Here is a 7,527-nt window from a genome sequence, read left to right as displayed (position 1 = left end):
AAAGGTTTAATTAATTAATCAATTAATGTCATTAGGCCAACCACAGAAGGAACATAACATATACAAGTCCTCACAGTAAATACACTTAGAAACATTCTAATCTAGGGATCAGCAAACTTTCTCTATAAAGAAATAGTAAATATTTTTGGGTTTTGGGGGAATATAGCCTTCATCATGTATACTCAGCTTTGCCATTGTAACAAGGAAATGGCCACAGACACTGCAAAATTGAATAATGTGTCTGTGAGATTTGTGAACACTAAAATTTAAATTTCATTTAACTTTCATGTGTCATAAAATATTTTTTATATTTTTCAAGCATTTTAAAATGTAAAAATCAGTTCCTACAAAAGTAAGTGGGCTGTACTTTGTCAACCCCTAGGCTCCAGTCCATGCTACAAGCATCTGAGAATGTTTCCATACAGAGCCACTTTCAATTATTTCTGATAAGATTGAATCTAAAGTCATTTCTTCAAAGCTACCAAATTATTTTTTCCAAAGAAACAAATTCAAAATACATACAAATGGTAACTATATTCTTATTTTCAGCTTCCTGTGGTTAACCTGATATGCTTGCATCATAATACAAGCATGAGGGTCTTTATTGCAGATACCATTTAGGGAAGTGCACTCTGTTAATAGATCTAGTCCCTTAGAGTTAAGCATTTCTTCCTCTAAATGATATTTTATTAAAAAACGAATGGTGATTCCATAAATATAAGGTTCATAAAGTATGTATCAGGATCTTTCTTAAAGAAACTGTCATGAGATATATTTTGTTTAATTTAAACTCATAGATCTAATCTAAATGAATTAACCATATATGTTTACAAAGCTCAGCTATCATCCACATTATTTATACTGCATTTTTGTTATCTCTGGCTCTGTTTCCTACGAAATGTCAATGAAAGAAAAACAGGAACAGGATATCTGTGAGATTTAAATCTCTCCTAATCTAGTAAGTTTATACATCAGCTATTGAAAGCAAAGTGAAAAACGAAACTATAAATAATGAGACAATCTTTAGCTATACTAAAATAAAACAAGTACAGTTTTATCACATTTTGATTTTAAATTTGCCAGGCATGGTAGCACACTCCTGTAATCCTGGCTACTCAGAAGGCTAAGGCAGGAGAATCACTTGAACCATGATGCAGAGGTTGCAGTGAGCTGAGATCACGCCACTGCACTCCAGCCTGAGTGACAGAGTGAGATGACTTTGTCTCAAAAAAATAAAATAAAATAAAATAAAAAGCATTATTTATGGTTTGCTGGGGGAAAAGGCATAATCTTACAAGAGCTAATCTTAGTACCGAAAATACAGAAGAAAAGGGAAAATTCTACTTAAAATGATTGTTTGGCACCCATCTCAACATCATCACTAACTCACCTGAACTTTGGCAAATTAAAACCCCCCCACGTCACAGTTTCCCCTGTGTTAACTTTGCACAAAAATTATTTTGTTCATGTGCTGGTGATTCAGAGAATAATGTCACATCTGTATAAGGGTAGCAAAGCTGGGTGAAAGCCATGAGGGAAAAAAAAGAGGCTCAATGACCAGAGGTTATATTTCTTACCCAAGAGTCAGGACTAATAATGCCAGATCTCTGAAATAAGTCACCAGAGACAGTCTGCATGGCTATTGCTGCCTTTGCTTGCTCATTTTTAAATGCTAATTCAAGTTGACCGTGGATATATGTATGTGACACAACTGATACCTAAAATAACCCTGGTTATCTAGTGTTAAAAAATTTTTAGAGCCATGTCTTCCAAGACCGCCAAAAGTTATAGAATGTCTATCTCTCTTCCTTCTGTTGGTTCTTGTGACACTTTCAGTGTACATGTTGTGTTCGTAGCATTTATTCTTTTCCCCAGAGTTTCTGGCTAAGAGTTCTAAAATCTTAATGTTTTAGAATATCTATTTGCCTTATGAATATCAATTTTATTTTTTCTACTATTGTAATTATTTGAAGTAGTATGTGCTCCATGTAAAGAGTTAAACAATTAAAAATAGAAAAACAAAAATTATAATAATCTCCAGCCCCCAACAATTTCTGGAGAGATTAATATTTCATATTAATTATCTACTGCCTATTCCACAAATAAATCTAAAGTATTTCCAACCATTCTCTAAACTGATGAACATTCATATTTTTCTCATGTTTTCCATCTCTTCTAAACCCCAACCAAACCCATCCAAAGATTACCAGTGTTACCTTATTGCAATCCCATCCAGAGATTACAGTGTTATCTTCTGATATCTATCCTCTCTCACCTGTCTCTATATTCATTGAGGTGTACACCAAACTATATACCCATGTATCAGTTTTTGTTTACTTGATTTTTGAAAAAATCTAAGCAAAACCTATTATTTCATTACTCTATAATTTACTTCATTTCATTTAAAAATGTATCATGAACATGCTTGTATATAAATAAATTGATCTTATTCTATTTTGATGGCTGCACAATATTCTGCAAAGTGATTGTATTATTTCCAATCATTCTCAAACTTAGTCAACATTCAGATTTTTTTCAATGTTTTCCACTGCATGTTTCTTCATTCACTTGTGCAAATATCCTCTAGGACATAGTTCCAAAGAGGAATTGGCTGTCAAGTAACTTTCCTGACAGGTTACATGTGTTCACTTCAAGTGTATGTGAATATTGATGCTATCAAATTATTTAATGTTTCTCCATAACATGAGAGGAAAATTATATTTTTTGATTGCCTCAGTAAGCACTTTTTGACTACTAGTGAGATTAATCACATTTTCAAATATTTTTTGGCCACTTGACCATCACCATTTTTCAGTTAGGTTATCTTTTAAAATCAATGTGTGGTAATGCTTTACATGTTTGAAGTAGTAACCCTTTTTTGTCATTAAATATCAAATACATTTTCTCTGAATCTCTCATTTGACTTTTTATGATGTCATTCAATGTATAGAAAAATATTTTCTTTCGTAGCCATCCATCTCTTTCTTTAAGGTCTCAATTGTTCTTTCTTTCCTAAAAATAACTTTTCATTTTTACTTTTTTTCGTAGCTAGCCCTTCAATGTATTTGCAGGTTTTTTTGTATAAGACATCGTGTAAGAACATAATTTTGTGTTTTCCAACTAGATTGGAAAATCAATTCTGCCACCACTATTTACTAGATATATCATTCTTTCCCTACTGAATCAAAATGGCATCTTCATAATATATTAGGCTCCACTATATGCATGAAATCTCTAGTTAGTTCTATGATCTACTGATCTATTTCTATACCAAAATCATATAGATTAGATGATAATAGCTTTGAAACAAGTTTCAATACCTGGTTATGCCAAGACCCCATTATTAATATCATTGTAAAAATTGTTGGCAATTCTGCAACATTTATTCTAAATGAACTTTTGTTTTGTCTTATTTTTAATGACGTGAAAATCCTGATTGTATAAAAGCTTTATATGTTTATTTTTGAATGACTGATTTTTTAATAATACTAATTTTTAAAATTCTGGAACAAGACATTTCTCTTAATTTATTTAAAACTTTCAATAATATTTTATAATTTTGTCTGCACATATCCTGAAGCTTTCTTTTAAGTACATCATTTCTTTCTGGTTACTAATATGAAGAAAAGAAACTTATTTGCTTTTCCAAAAATCTTATATCTCCCACTTTATTAAATTCTAATACCTTTAGTAATATCACTTGGATTATATGCAAATAATAGTATTTTATGGTTGTCATCGTTCTACAGTGTCTTTTAGGTCCTACTTACAATACTTAGACTTGCTCATGTCACAGTTATTCAATATTTGTTGGTTATTGTCTTGAATGCTTCTGCATAGCTGCTGTCCAAACAGATGATCCAACAAATGATTCACATGATTCACAAACAAAAACAGGATGAAATTATGCAAATAAAGATGTTTGTCTCTTTTAATATTATGCTACTTTTTGTTTTCACATCTCATCGCTTTATCTAGAACCTCTCAAATATCACTTAATAATAAAGATAACTGAGTATCTTAGTCTCATTTTTTTAATTTACTTTAAATTCCTGGGGATACATATGTAGAACGTCCAGGTTTGCTACATAGGTATACATGTACCATGGTGGTTTGCTGCATCTATTGAGCCATTCTCTGTTTCCCTCCCTTTACTCCTTACCCCCAACTTGCCCTGATGTGTGTTGTTCCCCTCCCTGTGTCCATGTGTTTTCATTGTTCAACTTATAAGGGTTTTCTGTTCCTGTGTTAGTTTGCTGAGGATATTGACTTCCAGCTTCATCCATGTCCCTGCAAAGGACATGATCTCATTCTTTTTTATGGCTGCATAGTATCCCATGGTGTATATGTACCAGATTTTCTTTATCCAGTCTATCATTGATGGGCATTTGGGTTGGTTCCATGCTACTGTAAATAGTGCTGCAATAAACATATGTATGCATTGTCTTTATAGAAGAATGATTTATTTTCCTTCAGCTATACTTAGTAATGGGATTGCTGTGTCAAATGGTATTTCTGGTTCTAGATCCTTGAGTAATTGCCATACTGTCTTCCACAATGGTTGAACTAATTTACATTCTCACCCATAGTGTAAAAGCATTCCTGTTTCTCCACAGCCTCACCAGCATCTATTGGTTCTGAATTTTTAATAATCACCATTCTGTTAGTCCCAGTTTTAATGATAATAATTCTAGTATTTTATTGTTTATTATGAGGCATGTTATTGAGATTTTTAATAAATAGTTTTATTGTGTGGAGACCATTTTCTCTGTCTCCATTTCACTTATCATTTTATTAGGAATGCAGCTAAATTTAAGTGATTTTTAAGACTCAATAAAATGATATGTTTTTATTCTTTCATCTGAAAAATGAGATGAATTATGTTACTTTTTTTTATTGAAACTTCCTTGCATTCCTGGAATTCAACTTGCTTTTTTGTTATTGCTTTAAAAAAAAAGTCTGAATTTGATTTACTTACATAGATCTAGGTCTAAAATTTTTATACTGTCAGTATTATTTCCATATTAAGGTTATGTTAGCTAAGTAAAATGATGGGTGTGCTTTTTCTGTGATCTTGACTTATTGCTTTATGCATGACTCATCTCTTTTTGAATGTTACCTAGGACACAGATATAAAACCATCTGGACCTAATACATTTTAAAATATGAAAAGTTCTATAACAAGCTTTTATAGCAACATTTCTATTTTCTTCTGCAGCAATTGGTCTGTGTAGGTTTTCTCTTTTATATGGCAAAATCTAGCATTTATATTTTGCTTGATAAACCTTATTTCTTTCTAATTTATAACCAGACAGTTCCACTTAACTTTTAAAAATTCTGTTAATCCCAATGACACCTATAATTTTTTTTATTATATCTAATATTATATGTTTTCCTTTCTTTGTTCTTAAATCAGAAATTCAGGAAGGTACTTGTTGTATTTTTAATAATAAAATATATTAAATAAACTGGGGAGATAAATAGTAACTCTTAAATATTCCATTCACTTGAGATACATAACTTGTTACAGTCATCAAAAATATTTTTTTTCTTCCCTGACATAGTAAGAAATCAACCCAGTCAAGAATGGCACAATAGACTAGTTTAATTTCTTAACCCAATCAGGCAAACTTGGATTTTATTTACTTATTTTGGCCAACTGGGGTTGGTATACCACTGTTTCCACTTCATGGAATTATTTACTATAGGTGAGGTGGAATAATTGAAGCTAAAAGAAAAGGCATCCTGTCTTTCTAAAACAGACTTGGGGAAGTATTACCTTCTTGATCAGGCCTGAAAATCTTTTGTCATGGTTCTATAGCATCTTCTAGGCCTTACTTACAATTCTTAAACCTGTTCCTGTCACAGTTATTCAATATTTGTTGTTCATTGTCTTGAATGCTTCTGCATAGCTGCTGTCCAAACAAATGGTCCAATTCACAAAGAAAAACAGAATGAAATCATGCTGATTAAAAATGAAACCTCATCTTCTTGAAGGTAAACAACAGGAGTGAATATTTCTGCAGTCTTCCTGCCGATTCATCCGACTAAGGAATTAGAAAACAAAGATTGATACAATCTTCGGGAACAGAGTGATTGTGCTTTAGCCATGATAGCAAGTAGTCCTAAGAGCAACTTTTAAATCCATCCAATTGGTTAATGGCAATTTTGCCTCAATTAACATGCTTTTGACAGTCAATGAGGAACAGATTCTAAAAAACATGCCTCTGAATGCCAACCAATCAAAGAATCTAAACTGAGTAATCATGCTTGAACAGATGATGTCAATCTACTTATGCCTCTTAAAATATGCTAATCCTTGAGCCCCATGCTGTCCAAAAACCCTGTATATAATCAGTAGTCTACTTTTCTCCAGGAGACTGTGCCTGATTGACCTAGTTCTCCCTTGCTATAAGCAATCAGCTCAGCTTTGTCTTTTAATTTCAGATATTAAGTAGTAATCTCACTACTTTTGACAATCAATCAAGTTTTATTTAATGCTAACCATTGAAATTAAAAAACAAACAGAGATGGCAAGATGAGTTGGCTGCTCTTCTGTAAATTTAAAGAGTAAAATGCACAATATTTTAAAATGTGTTTAATGACTGCAAATATCCTAAAATAAAGACATGAGAAATATATAGAAATATATAGATGAAAAATTATTGACTTGATTCAAAGCTGATTAAAATAATTCTAATTTGATATAAATACAAACTACTTATTTTTCATGTTACTCATACTTCTTATAATGCTGACTTCTAGTGCAAACTTAAATCCATTTTGAGATTATACAGATGGGAAAGAAAAGAAGGAAGAAGGAAAGAAAGATCTGAAAGGGGAAAGACAATAAAGGAGAAAGAGTAAAAGGAAGGGAAAAAATAAGTCCAGCATATTATTAAGGGGAAGACAAAGCTTCAACGAATCAGTAAACTAAATAGTGGTTATTTGGTCCTCTCTTCCATTTGCCATACCCTCCCTCCCAGCCTCTGTGATACTCTCTGTATGCTTGCTTTATCTTAACTGAGGACCTAAGGTAACCTCACTTGACTGTCAACTGACCGCCATAAGAAGGTAATAAAGCCTCCATTCAAAAACATTTATTGGTCACTCACAATGTGTCACATCCTATGCTACATGTTATCCCTCACAGATTCTCAATGACCCAAGGCACATAAAACTCAAAGTAATAAATTTATTGGTGAAATTTTAAGCTCTTGTGTACCTAGCAAGGTATGTATCTGGGAGCAGAGAACCACACAACTAACCATAACAGTGTTTGTGAACTTTGGTAAATCCTATAAGCTTTATTAAATTTCAATCTACTTCTAACTTTTCCAAGAGCAAGTTCAGAGGGAAGCAAATTATTCCTTTCATATTTCTCTATGTCTGCATGTGGAGGAGAAGTGAAGGGTAAGGGAGACTTTTATTTCAAAGTTTACCACAGGCATTGCAGAAAACAACAAATTTGGCTGATATATCTTTTGGTGTTATCAGAAACAGCATAAGCTGAATGGGTCTTTATGG

The sequence above is a fragment of the Saimiri boliviensis genome, chromosome 7 (assembly GCF_048565385.1).
Source record: "Saimiri boliviensis isolate mSaiBol1 chromosome 7, mSaiBol1.pri, whole genome shotgun sequence".
Taxonomy (NCBI): Eukaryota; Metazoa; Chordata; class Mammalia; order Primates; family Cebidae; genus Saimiri; species Saimiri boliviensis.
This window is presented reverse-complemented; position numbering follows the sequence as displayed.